General features: G+C 44.8%; 1 long non-coding RNA gene across 1 annotated transcript in view; it reads left to right on the top strand.

The window, feature by feature from the left end:
- The first annotated feature begins 2,796 nt into the window (after positions 1-2,796).
- LOC143110186 (uncharacterized) overlaps positions 2,797-21,963 on the top strand; it is a 69,147-nt gene continuing 49,980 nt past the window's right edge. The window contains exon 1 of the long non-coding RNA XR_012984087.1: positions 2,797-2,931. This is a non-coding gene — a long non-coding RNA (uncharacterized LOC143110186). The remainder of the gene's footprint in view (positions 2,932-21,963) is intronic.

Raw genomic sequence — 21,963 nt, 5'->3', positions numbered from 1 at the left:
TAGGGTACTGATTGATAGAGGTTATGGGATACTATGTCATGTTTCCAAGCTGATATTCACTTTGAAAACTGGTTCTCTTTAGGTGAAGATTGTATTTTTCATGTTCTAGTTCTGTTCTCTTACACTGTACAATACATGTTCATTCTGACACTTCTGCAGACAGCCCATGAGTGTTGGCTTTCATGTGATACCATTTCTATGTATATGGTCCTTGTGGTTGTGGAGATATTCAACATTTAGTGTTGGTATGTCATGTTGAGCAGGAAACCAACAAATTGGCCTGAAATTGCTTAAAGTCATACACAAAAAACAAAATCAGTTTGACAACCACCCTAATGATCATGCTTGGACATAAATTGGATTATATTGCACATTTGCCCAAAATTACAGTAGGTAACATGGAAGAAAATGAAAGCACTTTGGGGGGGAAAATCCGCTTTTACCACTTATAAGAATATGGTGTTAAAATGGACAAAAAAACATTTTCTAAGCTGACAACCTGGCTAGAACACATGTTAAGGGGTTAAATATTAATACTGGATAGGTTGTATGCTTGTACCAAAAAGTGTCCGACAGAGTTTTAATATCAGTTTTGGCCCCCTGACTAGTAGTTTAAGACTGAAATTGGATTGAAACCAGAACAGAAGATACACTGTCTGTGTTTTTAAATACTGTGTGAATATATCTTCTATATTCTCTGTATATTCTAATAAAGTTAGTGAGAAATTAACACATGGTCCTTATAGCATTACTATAGCAAATATAAAATAGAAGGTGCCGACTTTGGCAGAGTCTTGTATAGTAAGTATAAGTATATACTAAATTTGGTCTCTGCATTTATTCCAATCCGTGAATTAGTGAAACACACTCAGCACGCAGTGAGGTGAAGCACACACTAATTCCGGCGCAGTGAGTGCCTCCACTGCCTGCAACAACAGCGGCGCTCGGGGAGGTGAGGGGTTACTACTGTAGGTGCAAGGGCACTTCAGCCGTGGCCTACTGGTCGGGGTTCGAAATCGGCAACCCTCCGGCTACAAGTCCGAAGCGCTAACCAGTAGGCCACGGCTGCCCATGTATGTTGCAGTTATATCTTTAGACAGTAGGCTAGCGGGGAATGCTGTCTATTGGAGTTGAAATTGAAACTACTTAAGTTAAAGGGACACCAGGCAACGTTTTCGTGTTAATTAATCATCTTCGTAAGTCGGTATATGGTTAAATGACTCATTACGGGGCGAATGAAGGCTCTCTCGCCCGCCCCTACTGCCTGTAGGAAGAATATCCCACTTGCAAGTTCGGTGTATCCTACCCGCCGACTGAAGCAGGATCAGTTTACAGCACAGAGGCAGGCTAACGAAACGCTAGAGATTGTTGCAAACGTGTGTATAATGGCAGAGCCGGCGAAAACCCTCGACGGAAGACGCAAAGAAAAGGAAAAGAGCTTCAGACCGAGCGAGGGGGGGTTTCGTAGAGAAATAGCATCAGACTTGCCTGGTGTCCCTTTAATTTGTTCATATGGAAATATTAATGAAAGAATGATTCAAACCTTTTAATTGAACATTGTTTGTATGGATTTGTAACTTTTGTGTGTACCTGTCATCTTTAGTCTACTTTGAGATGAAAAAGCCATTTGTTACTGTAGTTAGGTTTGCCCCATCTTCTGATTTTCATAGTCAATAATTGTCAATACAGAATCAATGCGGGGGAGCAAAAGAACAAGAGGAGGAATTGAGAGGCTACCTCGGGCCTTATTTTTCTTGGTGACGTAATGATTTTTAGGATCATGCTCCAGACCACACCTTATGTTGTTAATTTACCACACCCTGGGCGCAAGGTTTAATAAAAGTGGAGCGCATAGCGTAAAATTCCTCATTTTATTGGGTGTAAGATAAAAATAAGCCTTGTGTTGCGCTTTGCGCCACCCTGCACGGTGCACGATAGGGCCCCTCATGTTTTATGCAGTCGCTTACATGAGGTTCTACTGTATATCTGACACTAGGGGGCAGCACTTCCTCACTGCGCTGTGTAGAATCAGCATTGAGTGATTCTGGTGATAGTCAGGACCTGTGATTGTGGCATTAATCTGGGGCCAGTTGTGGGACAAAACGCCTTTGATGTTCATTCCCTTGCCTTTACTTACTGAAGATTCGTGAGTCAAGAATTAGCAACTGTGATGTGCTGATCGATGACGAACAATAGTGTTTCTTAACAACTATTATTGATAATTATTTATTATTAGTTATTTATGTGCCCAGTACGCAAGAAATTATTTGCAGACATGATCCCACTTTCCGCTGTTGACTTGGACAGGTGGCCCAAGTCATTGCGAAATAAACGGCCATAGCCTGCAATTGGAAACAATTTACGTGCGTGATATTTGTGATAGAGCTTAAACCAAATGGGCAGGTAGAAGCTGTACAATTCATTAACTGACCATTTGAAATAAAATTAGGTTTTGTAAGCCACAAAAACATTACTTCTACAATTTATTACAGCTTAGAAAGAATAAGTAAAGCCTATACAACACTAAAAACAACGTGTTTAAATTAAGATTCGTTGGCTCTAGTGGACCCCCGTAACTTAGAGGCGGAGTGTTCATTATGTTCAGCCGACACATCGCAGCCGGGGAGATAAGTGTCACTGCGGGGTGACACGCGCACAGCGCCCGCTGCCAAGGCAAAGCACCAACCGGCGATCACAGCGGCTGCAGCAGCACGGCAGCCTGACACTGGCATGCGCACTACAGCTCTCGCCGTGTCTACTCAGTATAACAGGCTGCTAGTAAGCATCATCAGCGACCACATATGCTCAGTCCCCAATTCCTGTTTCAGCCCCTCGACAGGTTTATTTTCAAGGCTATTCCGGCGCCGGAGCATCTTGCTGAACTTCACCGGGGCCCGGCCATCCTGCGGAGCAGCAACGCGCTGATGCAAGGTAGGTGGGAGTATACTGCCTCCTATAACCAGTGTTTTGTGTTCAACCAGACAAGACAATGCCCTGATACGGGAACCAATGTCCACTCCACCGGCCTGTTGCCTGCTGCGTCGCTGCAGAGATCACGATGTCAAAATAGCGGTCATGATGCACAAAGCTGATAGCTGCCCGCTGGTAGACACGCGGAGCCTGCACTGTGTTATTGTAGGGCTGTGATGCGCTCAGTGTTTTTATGTAGCTGCTTCCAGTGTCTACAGACACTTCAGGCGAACTCTACTTTTACAGTATGCTGTGTTAAGAGAACATTGGATGGATAGGTTAGACTTAGACTATTCAGGTTACATGCGTAAATTAACAAATTAGACTGGATATCGGTTGACATTTAATCTTTGATGGTTTCCAAATATGAGAAATGGTCTTGTTTTGCATAACACTGTTGGATATGGCACGCTGGTATTTATAAGCAAGGGCTGAAGTCAGTTCATTTGGGCTGGAGAACGCAAACAGGGTTATGAAACATAGTGATGCATCTTACATCGACTACAGGACAGGGATTTAATGCGACAGCAAACATAAACGGCTCTTCTTAATCTAGCCGCCGATACTTTTTTTAATCGGTTCGCCATCAATGACCATTTTCTTCCCAGCCTGTAAGAGCATCAAGCGTAGAGCTCATGTGCTCCCTAAACTGAGCATATCACACCAGTTATTTAACCATTATTGAATAACAGTGCATTTTCCCTGGAGGTTTTGGGCGACAGTGTGTGTGTGTGTGTGTGTGAGAGAGAGAGACATAGGCTACCGAGAGCACTACTGTCTTCAGGCAGCCTGTGTTGGTAGGCTACACTTTGTTTGATGCTCGCCCCTTTCCCATATACGCTCAAGGCCACGATAATCTGAAACATTTGTTGACATGTCTTTGAAAGAGCCTGCTGAGAGACGCTTTACAACAGGGTTAAAAGCTAAACAGGCAAATGCTTTGGAAGTGCTGGTGGTCCGTTAGATTAGGGGCCAATAGTCCCTATTTGGCTTTGGACAGGTGAAAGATCATCAGCCTACCCATAATTGAAGTTCTCACAATCATCAGCCTACCCATAATTGAAGTTCTCACAATCAGTCGGTTGTTTATCTCCGCTGTCAGTGTTTTCATGTGGTATTTTTTTTTATTACTGGTTGGTCTTTATGACATTTCTTCAAGCTTGCAGTGCGGTTAGTTGCCGCAGCGTCCCATCTGTTTTGTAAGAGAACAGCCGTTAGATTTTTACTGTCGCGGTGAATCGGTAATGAGCTCTTCTAACGAATGCGGTTGGCACAGGGACCGACTCCTTATCGCGGGAGGGAAGCTGCGGGTTGCGAGAATGGCAAACTCAACGCCTTCGGACAGCTAATGAATCATTAATGTTATCTAATAAACTGAGGCCTTGCAGACGACGCGAATTGATTGAGTAAGTATCCAAATCCACACATGAATAAGTAAACACCCATTTATTGTAGGGACAGATAACGTAATTTATGCTTACTCTCTCCAAAGACCCACATCCTGCTATCTCTTGAAGAGTAGGCTATGTGGTAATAAGACTTCATTTGCAGACATTGCTTCGTGTCTATGATTAAGCCCCTTGCGTCTTCAGCTTTTGTTGATCAGTAGCCTATTTCTCACTCACACATGCAGTCATATCACCTCTCCACCAGTTGGCCTCTCCCACTAATTTAAATATATACATTACATAATAAACAAGCTTTTAGTGTTAATCTCTTCTAACAATAACAATGCTTTGTTAGGCTAATTTCTTGTTGTAAGTGGGCCTAGCTTGGACAAAGTAGTTTTCTGTCATATTAGGCAGCATCTTTTCTCTTGATAGCCTCGGTGGACGCAGATCAACAGGTGTGCGCCCACCGCCTGTTTCCCCGCCACTGACGATGCTACTGTTTGACTGCCCCTCCCACCACTTTCGCTACAGGCCTGTTCGCGGCTGATGAAGTCATTAAACACCCGAGTGATGTAAATGAGTTAAAAGAAGGGAACGCACTGACGGTGCTGCGGGGGTGCGCTGGGGCTAAGCATTAATTCTCTGTGCCCACGTTTATACAAGCCAGTCTGTCTCTGTCGAAAGGGAACTGTTCCACTCAGCGCCACAGGGGAATAATCTCTCTATCCATATTGATTCATTACCTGCTGAAAATAAATATTGTCGGTGAAATTATTTGCTGGTCCAAGTCTTTTGTACAATCCTGTTCTGTTTTCTTAAATATTTTTTTTACAAATACCAGTGCTTGTCGCTGGGTATTGTAGTTTTGACAATGATATAACCTTGACAGGCAAGACTGTGCAGGTGTTAGAGGGATACAAAATAGTATTGACATGTTCATATAAGGCAACCCTCATGCTGACCCATTTATGTTCAAAATGCTACAAGCAGTGGCTAAGGCTCCCCCATCCATCATACAAATAGGCCACATAAACTCCCACCAAACCACATACATTTAGCACTCCGTAGAACAAAATGCTTACTACAGCTAATTCTGGCTATTGCTTTCTGTTGTGGTGTTTTTTTTTTGTCTAGAGTTTTAGCATTGTAAAGTTCCATCTAAAATTGGAATGTGGAACTAGCATTCAATGCATCTTTTGGTTGGCCATGCATCCAGGTTGGTGTCTTCAGTGTTCATTCCGTTGTACCTGCAAACAAACAAAAACGTTTTAAACCAAAGTCATACAGAGCAGCTCCCCTGCATTGTTTGTCGAGTCTGTTGTTGCCTGTGCAGCACCCCAGCACTAAAAAGACCAAACATATCTACACCCCCTCAAGCATAACTCTCGGAAGGGATTAGATCCAGGAACAAACAAACAAACAAACAAACAAACAAACAGACAGATGAAGGAAGGAAGAGGAGAAAAGTTCCTGAAGGACGATGTAGGAGCAGCAGAGCCCGCCGGGGCCTCGTGGTTGCAGACAGAGGCGTCCTTGTGGAGTTTGAGGAAGACAATGAAAGTGCTGCGTATGTGTGTGACTGTGTGTTGGTGTGTGTGTGTGTGTGAGTGTGTGTTGGTGTGTGTGTGTGTGTTTGTTGGTGTCCGTGTATGTGTGTGTATGTGGTTGTGTGCCTGTGCATCAGCAGTGACACTGCAGCAGAGGGGATGGTGTGTGTGTGTGTGTGTGTGTAAGTGTGTGTGTGAGAGTGTAGAACGGGACAGGCATGGCTCTGCGGGCACCGTCGGGTTGGATGGGAAACAATGGCTGGCTGTGCTGCACAATGCAATCAATAGAACCAGCCAGAGCAAGAGGGCAGTAGCCTGGGAGGGGAGTTTAGCCCCCGGGAGGGTCATACAGGTCAGAAAGAGTACAAAGTACATGTATACTGCCCACTCTCTAGGTGAAGTGTGTGTGTGTCTGTCTGTGTGTGTGTGAGTGTGTGTGTGTTCTCTATTGTTCTCCGTTGTGCTATTCTCTGTTGCTGTATTCATTCAGTAGGGTGTGAAAGTTAACTTAGTTCACTGTTCAGTGTTTGAGGAGGTAGTTCCTTTTTTTGTACTGACATTGTGCTGCTATATTTACATACTTCAAGGAAACTTTTTTCACCCTTGTGTGTGTGTCTGTGAGCCTTATGTGTTTGTGTATATCTATCCATGCAGTACTTGTTTGTGTGTGTGTGTGTGTGCGTGTGTGTATCTATCCATGCTTGTGTGTGCGAGTGTGTCTGTATCTATCCATGCTTGTGTGTGTGTGTGTGTGTGTGTGTGTGTGTGTATCTATCCATGTGTGTGTGTGTGTATCTATCCATGTGTGTGTGTGTGGTCTGAGAAGGGTCAGAAGAGACCAGTCCTCGTGCGCCACTGACATTTTGATGGCATTTTTCATCCGAGAGTGGCTTTTGACGGATTTCTCCCCGACATGCCGCACGCCAGCAGACAGCTTTGAGCGAGCCAGAGATGATGCAGGACTACAGCTGACCTCCCGTCGGCCTTTGATGTTTGTTGGAAGAAATCTTTGATGGCACCAGATCCCCTCAGATGAGATAGTTCTGAAGGATTGAATGCACATTGGTTCCTCCCTTGGTTGCTGTCAGGAGGATAGAGACATGAGAGGAAAGGGAATTTATATAGACAAGGGTACATGACAAAAGGAGGAAGTTGTCACTTGTCTCGACTCCAGTTTCCTTGTATGTGGTGGTATTTTTGGAAGTCTTGAGCCATCCAGACAGACAATCCATCAGTTAGGGCTTTTAGCCTAATGTGTCAAAACCTAGTTTCCATGGTAAAGCAGGCACCTAGGCAGTACCATAACCAAGCTCTACTTCCTGGTGATGTCTTGCTAGCTTGAGGGCAACTTTTTTGGCCACCAGTTATGTGTCATGTCTCTGCTGTCTTAATCTTAATGACAGGAGCTCATAGATTTGGGCTCGAGTGCAACACATATGAAGGAGGAACTGAAACCATGCATATCAGAAAGAACTGGCCGAGCTCGCCATAGCGTTATGACTCAAGAGGACCGTTACAGCCAGTGGCACTCTGTAATCAAAGATTGCAAGCGGTTCAGCAGAAAGTGGCACAGCATGCCACGTAGCGGTCTCTGATGAGTTTTGCAAGACGAGTGGCGCAGCGTGCCGCTGCACATCAGCTCTGGCCTGAGGAGTCGGACGTCCGTCCGCTGCTGCTGCTGCTGGTGGTGGTGGTGGTGGTGGAGCACTGTAATCAACGACTGGGTGTAGATAGTGGTCCCTGACGCTTAGATCTGCCCCTGTGGTGATAAGTGCAGCCGTCCATCCTCAGAACCCTGCTGTGCCCTAGTTCTTTTTGTCCCTTGAGTAATGCCGTCTTTTCTGCCTGATAGCCAAGAGCGAATGTAGGCCTTTTATGGAGAACAAGACCCCCTCCAAACCCTCTCTCTTTCTCTCTCTCTCTCTGCTGTGGCTCTTGCGACACAAGGAGAGAGAGAGAGGGAGAGAAAAAAAAGGATCCACAAATAGACGTTGCATCCTCTTTCCAACTGATAAAAGTCATAGTCTTCCCCTTTTGTGTTGCTTTTAAAGTCTTTATCCTCCTGTGTTCTACAATAATGGCGCAGTGTGGCCCAGAGTGGATGTGAGGTAGAGGCACCCGATGACCTTTGGAGCCATTTGGCTGTGTAAGGAACAGGCCGCACATGTCTTTTCTTCTTGTACTCATAATGGCCTTGCATGGTCCCCGCCATGTTCTGCTGCCGTAATGGCCCCTAGACGATGCTTTGTCCCTGTGTGACGAGGGGCTATCTTCCAATTCAGGTGGAGATGGAAGGGGGTAGGAGTCTCTCTCTGTCTATTGTATTTGTGTGTGTACTTTAGACGTATGTGTGTGTGTGTGTGTATGTGCGTTTGATAGTGCATACTCAGATTTTCAGTTGGCAGAATGTTGTTTGTGCCTGTTTAAGCCTTTACAGTATGTCTGTGTGTGTGTGTAAGAGGGATGTTTTGGGCAGTGCACCCATACATCTTTTGTTGGCAGTGTGGTGGTTGTCAATGTGAGGGTTGTCAGTGTGTAAGCATATGTATGTGGGAAGGGGGGTATGTTTGGAGGTTGCACACAGAGATGTTTGGCTTGTTGGATGCATGTAAGTGTGTATTTCTGTTTGTGTAAACACACGTACAGGCGAGTGTGTGTGTGTGTGTGTGTGTGATTTTGATTTTTGGAGAGCGCACACAGAGATCTTTGGTTGGCAGCAGCGAGGGCTTCTCTGAGGGGTGATGAGACGCTTCTGAGGAGCGTGCCCATCACTGTGCCACCGCCCCAGGTCCCCGCGGCCTGCCATGGCCAGTCTCCTGCACAAGGCAGCCTCAGTGATCCGTGTTGACAGTTCCCATTCCCACACCAGGCTTCACTCCAATTGACACAGACAAGCGCCATAATAAGTGCCCCACTGTTTCCCCACTGGCAAGACACTGGAGTTTCTTAAGTTCTTATGAGTTCTTAAGTTGAGTTTTATTTATACAGTATATACTTCACTGCATTTCAGTGTTTGTTGTTAAAGGAGAAATCTGGTGAGTTTTCACACAGATCTCTTTTTCTCGAAGTCACCGAGTACTGTCGGTATAAAAAAAAAAAACGCTACACTCTGGGGGCATGTCTGTGAGCTCCCATGTACAGTACATGCCCCCAGAGTGTAGCGCTGTAGCTGCCTGGCTGTAGCAACTCGAGCTATGTAAAACCGAAGGTGGAATATGTCAGAGTAAAGAAAGACTCTTTTGGGTGAGCCTGTATGGTCTTAGAGTTCTTCAGTTTCTTTTTTAACTGAGTTGTCAGTGTTTCAGTGTTTGTTGTTAACATGGAGTTGGATGATAAATACAAGCGGTTGGTGAACTGGACAATTCAGGTGGAATCAATAAGTCAGAATAAAAAGGTGAGCGCTTTTGGATGACCCCTTTGGTTAGCACAGGTGTGCCCATTGAAAGTAGTTTCCTCAACAATAGTAAGTCCATAAAATCAAAAAGACACCCTTGTTGGGAAAAAAAATCAATCAAACTGGATTGAATTTGTTCACTGCCAACAGTGAAAAAGGACAGGACGGTCAGGGCATGATGGGGAGGAAAGTGAGACCAAAAGAGAAATGGAAGAGAATGACTAAGGCCTTGGGAGGGACAGAGGACTTGTGAAGGAGAGAGCAGAGAACAGACAGATACACAGGAAAGAGTTTGGAGAAAAGACGGACTCGGAGAAGGAGGGGGACCGCAAAAGGAAGTAAGAGGAGACAAAAAAACAGAAGTGAAAGAAAAGGATAGAAAACAGCAAGGGAAACAGTAGAAAGAGTTGAGTTGGGACAGACAGAGAGAAGAGAGAGAGAGGGTGACGAGTGAATAGATGGCAAAGCAAAAGAACAAAAACAGAATATGGTGGCCTACATTTGGACAAAATCACTCCTTTCTGCATATAAACTACACTAGCACCAACTTCCTGTAGTAGGTGTCACATTTTAAATCGCAGTGCTGTTGAATTCTAAAACGAGGGCCATTTTGCACAGTGCTGCTTCCCAGATACTATGTTGTTTCATTTTGTCATCCAAATTGCATTGTTTGTAACCTTGAAGCAGGTGACATATACAGTGAAAGATTGTGATAAGTGAAGAACATTAGCTTAATTTACTTATCTGGTTGTTATTTATTTATTTAGTTAGTTATGAAAAACATATTTACACTAAGCAAACATGAAGGCACCACATAAATGAAGTGATATTATGGATTTGATTGCTAAATTTCCCTTTGTAAACAGACCTCAGTTGCCATGGTGAGCATTAGGCAAGCTTGCACATAAACTACTTCCTGGTTTATTAAAATGACTTAGACACCTTAGTTAGTTTTTATGACAGTGTTTTATAGAGGGCTGCAATTTCCTATTCAGGTGCAAGTTCTAGCCCAAAAGGACACAATCTCTGTAATCCCACATTGAAAAACACCTGTTCACTCCCATAAACTCACCTACTTGAGTCCGATGGAGAAGTTCAAGGGGGGATTTTATTACAAATCGTAACAATGAGTCAGAGATGCCCACCCAGGCTTCCCCCTGGCCACAAAAGCCAGGTGCGAGGGGCCTTGTGACTCTGCTGGAGTTTGAAAGCAGAGGTAGATGTGCTTAGCCAGGCAGCCAGGGAGGCATCACTGAGAAGGAGTGAAGTGCTCCACAAATGGGCTCCGACATGACTGTGCTGTCGCTTGTCACGCACATCAGCGCCAACATTTTTTAACTGACAAGCACTGGATAAACAATGGATTTTATTGAGTGGGGCCGACAAAAATAGTGCTGAATCGTAATTGATGCATTGGCGGCGGCAAATTTTGATGCTGGTGTGCGGGCTTGTATTGAAAACAATGAAATCGGATGTAACCGGATGTCGAAAGCGGAGTATGGCGCTCTCCTGTCAGCACTTATGTGACGAAACGCTTTAGTGAGACGTCTCCCCTCTCAGTACGACCACTGACAGAGAGACAGACAGAAAGGCCACATAAACAACTGTCAACTGTAGCATCCTCCAGTGAGCTGCACCGTCATGTTGTGTGTTAGGAAATGTGCTCTTCCTTTTCTTTTTCAGCTGTATTTAAAAATGTTAAGGTGTTCATGTATTGGCCCGTGTGTATGTGTCTGTGTGTGTTTGTATGCGTGCGTGTGTGTGCATGCAAGCATATTGTACGTGCGTGTGTGGCTGTGCGCGTGCCTGTATGTGTGTTACTGTGTCCGTGCTGAAAGGACCCTCTCAGCAGCAGTTGTAAGGGCTTGCTCTGTCCCGTCCACCTCTGCCCTCCATGCCCCAGTCATGTGACCTGTTGGCTGGCACCTCTGGCATGTGCTGGTGGGTGAGTGATTTGGCACCGATAGAGTAGGTGTGTCCTGAGTGATGATGGTAGTGAACTCTAAGCTGTCAGACAAACACGCACACACATGCCACACACACATTCACACACACACACACACACACACACACACACACACACACACACACACACACACAAACACAAACACACACACACACACACGCTCACACGTGGCGTTGAAAACACAAATGCACAAATAGAGTGTGCCTTACTAAAGTACATACACACACACTCTGTAACTGCACAGGCATGCATCAGTTTTCACATCAGCATATTCACAACTTTGCATTCACAGTTTAATGCATGCACACACACACACACACACACACACACACACACACACACACACACACACACACACACACAAGGAGACACACACACACACATAAGCTGCTTTCAGACATAGGTGTAAGTCAGCATGTTCTGCAGAGATCAAGCAGTTGGGCTGTATATCTGAACAACGTCACCGGACATTTGGAACTCTGAACTTAGCTCTCTTACACTACTCTCGTCCTAGTATTTCCGATGGCCATTATGTAAATGAGCGCATGTCTGAACGAAGCAAGGAACATGCAGAGATTCTGTTCATGTGTGTGTTCAACTACGTTCAACCTGTTCAACCACGCGGAGATTCTGTTCATGTCCATAGGTGTCGTTCACACATAATGTCCGTCAATGTAAGCATCATGTCTGAATCACCCGAAGGGTCAGACACCCGTTTGACATGTTGGACATGTCTGAAAACAGTTATACACATACACACACACAAGGAGACACATCTGAGACATCATTCCTCCCTCCAATCATTGATCATAGAGGAGAGAGAGAGAGAGTGTGTGTGTGTGTGTGTTGCCTTAGGAGGCAGAGGGCATTTTGGGATCCTGGGGCATCTATCAGACAGACATGAGCACCAGTCAGCCATGGTGTGTGAGAGAGAGAGGTGAGGATCAGGCCTATGTAGGTCAAAACACAGAGGGTGAGACCAGAGAGGGATGGGCCAAGCTAGAATGTGCGTGAGTGTGTGTGTGTGTGCCTGTGTGTGTAGGAGAATAAGTGTTTTGTCATACAGAGTCAGAGTGTGTGTAGGAGAGTGGGTGTTGTCCACATGTGTATATCAGAGAGGAGCAATGTGTGTGTGTGCAGTAGAGTGAGTGTCTCGATACATATTTCAGTAGAGGGCACGAGACAGCTTAAGGTAGCGTGTGTTATGTGTGTGTGTGTGTTTCGTGTTTTGTGTGTGTTAGAAAGGGGCCAAGAGAATTCAGAAAAGTGAGAGTGAAAGTAGTAAAGAAAAAACAGAGGGGAAGCTGCAGACAGGTCATTGGCAAGGAGAGGAGACGGGGGGAAGTTACCTATCAGGACTCAAAGGCAGACGGAACACAGGAAAGAGATGGAAAGGGATGGAGATATGACCGTGTGATGGAAGGTGAGAGGAAAGACGTGAGAAGGGAGGGAGGGAAAGATGCTCAGCAGATACAATACATATGAAAGAAGCCGAGCCGGTGAAGAACGTGCCGTTTTTCCAGCTCAGGCTCCGGCACATAAGCAGCTTCCCTCTTGGCTTTGATGTGCAAATGTAAGGTTTCCTGACCCCAGAGCACCAGAGGAGGAACCAGAGTGGGTTCATTTCTTTTGGTTTGATCATGGAGGCCTGACAGGAGAGTTTAAAATGCTCACTTGCATTGTCTTTTGTGATAGCGGCGGCTGATTAGTCATAGTTACATCCCTATTTGGTCCATCAGTGTTTGAGCAAGATTGGTGTCGTGAATCCTTGTGCACGCGCATTTCTGCCAAAATAGATGCCCGATAAGTGCCCAATAGCGTTGCAATATGGCCACCGAGTGGAGGGACTTGCCTAAAAGGACAAGTGTTGGATAGTTCGCATGAACTGGGTTTAGACCATTGAGATGTTTAGTGTCTAACTAGGCTACTGTATGTGTTGTTGTTTTGTTGAAATCCCTGTACACAGCTACTGGGTGCTGGTGGATTACAGAAACTTGAAAGTCAGAAAGTCATGATAGCCAGCACACTCTGGAATAATTTACTGATTGTTTTTTTTGCTAGGAGCGAACATTGTGTTTTGCTTGCCTTCTTCTTCAGGTCTACTCCCCGATTTCATTTGGTCAAATTCAGCGATTTGTAGCTGTCCATTCAGTGTTTGCACTGAAGAAACCTCTGGTGTTTGTACCCAGCCCCAGCTCTGTAAATGGGAAAGAACCATAGTTGCTTGATCAGAGCCATAAACATTCCTAGCCAATCAGTGCAGTTCTTCAAGAGCACAAAATGGAGGGGGTGTAATTTCATTGGCTTTTTGAGCTATCAACAACGCGTCGCGGACTACGATCTTTTAACACGGAGCGATGCAACTGTCTCCGCGCCCGTCTCGCTACCTTAATCTCTGACGTGATCTCCGCTCCGCCGGCTCACCTCTCCTGTCAGTCCTCGTCACTTTGAGACCAGCGCCTCGACGCCGCCTCATCAATCAGTGCCACTTTGATTGGCATGTGCGCCATTTTACCACTCAGCTTGCTGCCAACGGCGGCATCAAAGAAAGAGCTTGTGCCAGGGTGCCCTCATCGCCCGCCTCACCCCAACCCATAGACACACACACACACACACACACAGCTTACCAGGATCAGTGTCACGTCTTCAGTCAAACTGTCTTGTGTTCCCCTTATTTACCCAGGAAGCATTTGCTATCTTTCATGTTGATGGTAGATGTCGGCTGATTAAATATTTGAAATTGGCATCGATATGCTATCATTTACAAAGTGCTTGAGATGACTCGAGGTCATGTCTTTCCCAGATTGAAATGATTACAGCCTGTATGTTGAGCTTCTTTTCTTTTTTTAATCATCTTCCTAAAAGTAAATTCCAATCAAAACCACAGTTAATACCATCATCTCCCTTGTGGTTAAGACGGAATTAGCTTGGCTTCTTCAGCTGTCAAGGAACTGAAAAGCAGATGCAGCTTTATACTTTTTTAAGCAAGGGTGAGGTTAACATCCTGTCTGTTGTTTTTAATGATTACAGTTGAAACATTTTAAGTGTTCCAGTAGCTGACAGTTCTCTCTTTCTCTCTCTCTCTCTGTCTCTCTGTTGCTCTCTCTCCCTCTCTCTTTCTCTTTCTCCCTCTCTCTGTCCTTCTCTCTTTCTATCATTTTCTCTCTCTGTCCCTCTCCAGTAGGAGCACTAACATGACACTTTCCCCTAACAGCCCATAATGGTAACCATAGCATGTTGCCGTGACAGCCGCGAAGCCATTAGCACCATGTGTCAGAGAGTCTTGTCACAATAATGGCGGAGGCCACGTGCATCAGAGAAGAGTCTCTCTGGAGGAAGGGAAGAGAAAACAAGGGAAGAAAGGGAGACATCGAGATAGCCTCTGTGAACTTTGGAAGAAAAGGAGCGGAGAGCCGGACTGTCACGATAACTCATTTTCATTGGACAATATATTGTCTCAGAAAATATTGTGATAAACTATATTATTGTCTGAGACAAATGTAACTGTAACTGCACAATAATGCAACTATACAGATCTATCTCCACCTGGAAGTGTGTTTTGTTTGTTCCCAACTCAAACACTGTGATTGGGTGATACAGCTTGTGCTGCTGAGACAGTAAGTAACTGTGAGTATGCTGTGGAGAAATCAATAATGCATCACTGTAAAACTGTAAGGTCTAATACCTGTTTAGGTTACAGTAGGTTAGTTGCTATATTTTAGGACATCTCTTTAAACACAAACATACAAATGACACAAATATGATGAAGACCAATGGAGTGAATTTGTACACGAATAAATATATTGCTATTGATTTTTATATATTGTGTGATAAGTCAATAACGTAATTATTGTGACAGACCCAATGGAGAAATAGAGATAGCCTCAGTGAAGTTTGGAAGAACAGGGGAGGAGAAATGGACATGTCCTCTGTGAAGGTTGGAGGTCACCAGTGTGTGTTTTTGGAGAATCGCATACTGTTGTGTTGGTTTTGTAGATGCCAATGTAATTCGGGTTGGGTGTTTGTTTGTTCCCATTTTCGGATATTTGTTTGCGTTTTGAGGTTAAGTAGGCTGTGTTTGTTTTTGCTCATAACTGTGAGTTTATGTGTGTGTGTGTGTGTGTGTGTTGCCTGCCTCTGTTCTCAGCTGTGTTTGAGGCAGTGTGTCATGGAGAGCTGTAGGGCAGACAATACACACACATACACACACACATACCATATCTCTCACTCTTTCTTTCTCTCTCTCTTCTCTCTCACTCAGTCACTCAAACAACACACACACACCACAGCAGCAACAATAACAACATTATGATACAAGAGGGCTATGAGGGGGGGGAAAGTAAGCCTTTGTTGCTTCTGTTTTTTCCTCATTTTTGATTTTCTTTCATCTGCTGATGAAAGGGGAGCAGTCTCCTTCTCTTTTTATTCTGACGCAAAGAAACCTTGAAACATTTAGCACACTTTTAATCCCCTCCACACTAAAGCAGTCCCCATAGTAAATACAATAAATCAGTGCCATTCGCATGAAAGATCAATTGACTTGCAGTTCAAGGTCCTGAGCTTTTTTTGTGCATGAATGAACGAGAGCATGCTGCTCTACGGACTGAAAAGAGACACCCGATCCTTTGACCGTGACAGCATTTATTTGTCTGTTAAATTTGCAGCCGATTGTGTTAAAATCGCCCCCTCCCTTAACAGAAAGAGTCAAATTGAATTGCTGCTCAAGTGGTCCGAGGCTGAGGCTGGTGGGGCTGAGGGGGTGACTCGCGGTAGGGATGCACTCACTGCATGATCAGTGTACTCTCTCTGCCCAGGCGGACCTGTAAGCAGCGTGACCATCGCTGCCCATTAAATTAAAAGCTATTTTGGGTCCTTTATGTTTGGATGAACTTTAGAATATCTGCTGATTTGTTCAAATATTCAACAATTGTGTATGAACCAGCAATGGCTGTTGCTAACTCATTGTAAATTGGTATGAATCATTATCAGTTTGAAAGGGAATTGGATTTGGCATTCGCTGTGTGTTGATCCTCGGTTGAGAGTCTCCACATCCCTGTCATTTGCTTTGGGTAGTGAGTTAGGTGGTGTGTTTTCTGCATTTTCGGCATCATTATTTCTTTATGGCACTCTATACAATACTGTGGGCTCTTGCTACATGATTCACATTATCATCATTACAGTGGTTTATTTCTGTGGGCACAACAATGAAGAAATAGAACTGCAATGGAAGAATTTAACTTTTTGTGCCATTGATGGAGGTTGGTCTTAAGTGTACAGAGAACTGACATTTTGCATGTTAAGAGTGTAATTGCTCATAACCTGATGAATGTCCTTTCTCTCTTTCCACTTTCTCCCTCTTTCACAAACACACACACACACACACACACACACATCATCAATCTCAGTGTGAGTTTTCTTGAGCTGCCGCAATACAATAATGTAGTTTGTCTTTTACACTCACACTTATAGTATGCATACATTGTATCATGTTTGATCGTTGAGCCCAACATCCTATAAGCAAGGAGGCAATTAACACAACTTCAAAACAGCTTGCCACAATGGAGAATGTGGGAACACACTGAGAGAACGCATGTCACATGTTGGGCTGAAACTAGCCTACTGGCTAATTAACACAATCATTATTGGACTCAGTGCCTTTGGCCCTTTCATACGTGTTGACATCTTTATCTTTCAGAGAGAGAGAGAGAGACAATCTTTAGGTCATTTTTTTATCTGTAGTTAGTTAATTAAACTATCTTGTGAGAGGCACCAGAGAAGCATGGTAACGTTCAGTGAGCCTCGGAGGCGAAGGCCAGGCTTCTGTGCTGTTGTGCCATCAGATAAAAGCTCACAATATCTGATTACAAGGATAATAAGCTAGCTATTTACATGAGACAGTCTTCCATGTATAATTTAGGGTAAGCATAATTTTCATCATCACCTCTATTGCTAGACTCCGGGCCCATTTAGAAGACACAGACAACACAGACATGACATACAACATACATTAACAAAAAAAAAATCAAGTTACTCAGCCAAGTATACTTGCGTATACAAGGAATTTGGTCTCTGCATTTATCCAATCCGTGAATTACTGAACACACAGAGCACACACTAACCTGGTTAGGTGCACTTCAGCCATTCCTGCTGGTCCGGGATCGAACCAGCAACCCTCTGGTCACAAGCAGGAAGCCCTAACCAGTAGGCCACGACTGCCCCAGTAGGCCACGACAGGAAAAGAAATAAAAAAGACACTTCTACCAGTGTTTCCACAGGAGTGACTGGTATCGAATGGTACAATCACTTGGATTTTCCAGCAGCATAACAATGTTGTTCTGGGAGACTTTGTGAAGTAAATTGGCCTCAAATGTGCCTAAAACTTTACATGGGCTAGCATAGCTTCTTTTTTTTATTTTAAAGTATATTTTTTGGGATTTTTTGCCTTTATTTGGACAGGACAGTGGAGAGTGACAGGAAGCAAGTAGGAGATAGAGATAGGGTGGGATCGGGAAATGACCGCAGGTCGGATTCGAACCTGGGTCCCCGTGGGCGCTCGGACCCGTATATGGTATGGGCGCTGTAGCCTGCTGCGCCTGCTGTCATCAAAACCTAGTGAGCTCTGAGCATGCTTGACTGTCACTACGATTTGATTTGGCTTATTGTATGTGCTCCCCACATGGGAGGTTCTCTTCACATGTACTCCAACCCTCTCCACTCCAGTAAGAACCAAAATCTAGCATGTTTAGAATTTTCTTGCTAAAGGTGGAAGGTATATATATCTTGAGGAAACAGGAATGGAGACTCGGCTCTCTCTCACACTTCACATCTCTCTCTTTCTTTCTCTTCTCTCTCCCTCTCTTTTACGGAAACACACACACATGCTCACCATATGTTGCCTGTCTCCTGTGGCTTTCCCTCCTTCTCGACTCTGCCCTTAGTATTATCCGACCCTGATTGAACAAATACACTTCCTGTGGTGCCCAGCACTTCGCCTTGGTGTTGCTATGACTAGCGGTGAGCTCCATGTCTCACCCCCTTTTTTTCTTGTCTGTTCTAAGACGGGCCTCAGCGTGTGTTTGAAAGAGTCAGGCAGGCAGGCAGACGGCCAGGGAGGGAAGGAGTCGGAGGAGCGCCCCTACGACAGCAAGAGAGACAGGAACAATTTGTCATCCCTTCTCAGCTTTTCCGCCAGAAGCTCTCAGTCCATCACCACCAGCAGCAGCGGCCCCTTGCCAGTGTTATGCCGGGTCACACAACGGAGAATCACAAAAAGGCCTCGAGTCACTTTAGCAAAAAAGCGAGATTACAGCGAATAATATCCGAGGTCTCGCAACGCGCTGCGGCTAACACGCATGTTAATCGGAGCGAGGCCCATGGGAAGGAGTGTGAAAGCCAAGACGAGGACGCTGTGAAGAGGAGAGGATGCCAAAGAGAAGAAAGAAGGACGAGAGAGAGGGAGTTAGGGGAGAAGATGAAAGAGGAGAAGGATGAGACGAGGTTAGCGGCGTCTCAGAAGAGGGCTTGGGTGGTAGGGGGACACTACCCAGCTTGCAACTGGGCCGCTTTCAAATTGCAAAACAGGCGTCAAACAAGCGGACAGGAGGACTTTCAGAGATAGCGGGAGCATCCATGGGATGTTATTCTGTCGCTCGGGGAATGACTTTCCCAGTGGGGGCTCAACAGGAGAAGACATGAGTCAGCACTTTTCATCAAAAACTGCCTCTCTCCTCCCCTGACTCAATCTAAGCTGTTCTTCTTGAGGCTCCTCAGCGCTGTCAGACAGCGATGAGGGGTTTTACTCCAGGATTGTGGGACAGCCACAGAGAGAGAGAGAGCAAATATCTAAATATAGAGACTTGAACAGGTGCACAGCACACTTACTGCAGCTGTAAAGAGTTTAATACGCAACAGAGATATCAAAAAAATGAGTGCATCGTCACAAAAAAACTGTTTATTGTAACAGACTAAATTATATGTAGCCTACACTGTCAGGTAGTAAACAGTAAACATGAAAGAGAACATGAGGACAAAAGCAGGAGTAAGAGAGCAAAGAGAACATGAAGTAAATATGAGTAAAACGTGTAAAACAGAGTAAGGAATCTTTTATGGCACACAGGTATATCAATTCATCTGTACAAAGAATTGCATTGTGGCCGCTTGTTGAAACTCCATTATCCAATACATACCTCTGAAGACACGCTGATGTATGTTCGTGACCCATGGTTTGTGGACTGAATGCCAACACGGATTCCGATTAATGTATCTCTTCATAGGTAATGGTGACTCTAAAAAGTGTACCAGGCTACAGTGTGATTCAGCAAGGTCACCTATAATATACAGTACAGTATATGTGTAGCATGTCATTGCAAACATTATATTCATGTCCATTCCATTCATGAGCTTTGAGAGCTGCACTTTTCATCTACAGCAGTTTCTTTCAAGAGAAGATATAATGGGAAGAAACCATTTCTAAAAGTTTCGGTGTGCTAAAATATATTTCTATGATACAGCTTTGGTCTGTCGTGTCTTGTAAACATAGGCCTAGGCCTACTGTAGATCCAGTGACTGAGTGGTTTATGTGCATGAAGGGCCTATTTATAGCCCCTTTATCCTTCTCCCTCAGCTTCTCACTAGGAATGTAGAAAAAGTATATTTTCCTCTGTCTTATCGCACAAGTATTTATTTAGCCACTGCCTGTGTTCTCTTTTGTCCATTTGTGTTGTAATCCTTTATCAGACGACGGTGGGCTATCGCTGTTGGCAAGAGAGAGAGAGAGAGAGAGAGAGAGAGAGTGAAAGGAAGAGAGAGAATTTTGGGTGATTATGTTTTTTTGTTTTGTTTCACCTTCCCCCTGCTGTTCTGTGTGTGTGTCTCTGTGTGTGTGTGTGCGTGTGTGTGCGTGTGTGTGTGTGTGTGTGTGTGTGTGAAGGCCTCAGCTGTGGCTGCACCAAACTCTGTTGTTGAATCAGCACAATACCAGGGACACTGGTGAGTTACACAGCACAGGAAGCTTAGTGCCTCTCTTAGTGCCTCTGTCAGTACCTCGCTTAGTGCGGCAGCAGTGATGGAGTTGCTGTGAGTAGTGTGCAAGTAATCAGAGAAGGGTGCACATTAAAGTCTCTTTCAGGTGCTTTTAGCTCCTGCGGTACATAAAGTAGGAAGAAAAATGGAGAAAGGGCCATTAAACATGATTACTAACTGTCTAGCAAGGCATCTCACTTCTGTTTGTTATTTGACATGGAGATGTTGGTTAAATCCTTACATATTAACACTCACATACACTCCAGGGAAGCCCAAACTGATTTTATGTAGCAGTAACCATCTGCTATGTGTATGTACTGTAAATAGAGTTTTTGGAAACTCATGTAAATCTTATTGTAAAGGAATCATTGTTTCAATCTATGGCAGACCCTGTCATATTATTTGTGTACAACACCATCACAGTTTCCGAATCATTTATATTGTTTCTTGATATTTTAATGACCTCGGTGTTTACCTGTGTGCTGAGTGAGTGCATAGCTCAGTGGACCAAGGAGTTAGGCTGGCAATCAGAAGACAGCCAGGGGCGAATCCCAGAGGGGCACTTGATGTTGTGCGTTGTGCCATTGGACAAGGCACTTCATCTGCATTGTTTCAGTCCACCCAGCTGTAAAATGGCCGCGGTTTAGACTGTAGGTCTCGTGTGATGGACTAGGGTCCGATCTAGCGGGAGTTTAGGCTACATCCGCTTAGGACCACAAAAACCAGACATAAGCACCGGACCTAAGAAAGGACTAATAATAACAATAAATAGATTACACTAGTATAGTATATTGTCGTATCAAAGTCAAGTTTGCTCTCCCGCTCCAAACATAGCACTAGTTCTTGCTTGCATGACAACTTGTAGCCCAACTTGCAGCCCAGTGGAACATCACACTAAACCTGGGATGACAGTATGCACCACATACCTCATAGCCACCTGACAGCATTTTCTATTGTAAACACATCTGACATGTCTTCCCATTTTGCTTCTTTGGAAAGTAGCGCTAAAAGAGGGGGGGGAGGGGGAGGGGGGAATGGCTGACGGTGATATTTATTCACTTTTCCCTTTGTTACTGCAGCACGACTGCGGGAGCTGGTTACGGCTTCTCGCAGAGCTCGGGGAGAGTCGTCCTCTCGCCTCGCTCTTGTGTGATAAAGCAGTGCTCCTCTCCCGAGCTTCTGTATCTTGTCATCGGACAAGGATTGTTTGAGTTTGTTTTATGACCCACAAAAAAGCAGCGGTAGAATGGCAGGAAAGGAGAGAGGGAAGCAGGGAGTGGTGGAGAGAGAGAGGGGGAGTGGAAAGAGGGAGAGGTACGGGGGAAAAGATTAAAAAGCAAACGCTTCTCTCCCGCTGGCCGCGCCTGACACACCGCTCGGCTAGCAAAAAGGACCAGTTTGTCAAAATAACATAATGCCAGACGGACCTCGCAGCTGACCCCAGCATTTATCACGCTTCGCCGGAGCTCCGTCTGAGTCCAGCTGAGTTGATTTGTTGTTGTTGCTGCCGCTGTTTTTTCTCTCTTTCCTTTATTTTTTTCGCTGTTTGTATTTTCCTCTGGTGCAAAAGAGAAAAACTTTTTAAATCCATGGTATATGTTCTGCCTCTCCTCTCCTCTCATCTCCTCTCGCCCTCCTGGGAGTGCCTATGAAGTCAGAGAAATGGCGGCTGGC

Source organism: Alosa pseudoharengus, unplaced genomic scaffold, assembly GCF_046254945.1.
Source record: "Alosa pseudoharengus isolate Yale_2024_CS ecotype anadromous, Long Island Sound unplaced genomic scaffold, YU_APseudo_1.1 YU_APseudo_1.1_scf_7, whole genome shotgun sequence".
Lineage (NCBI taxonomy): Eukaryota > Metazoa > Chordata > Actinopteri > Clupeiformes > Clupeidae > Alosa > Alosa pseudoharengus.
This window is presented reverse-complemented; position numbering and strand designations above follow the sequence as displayed.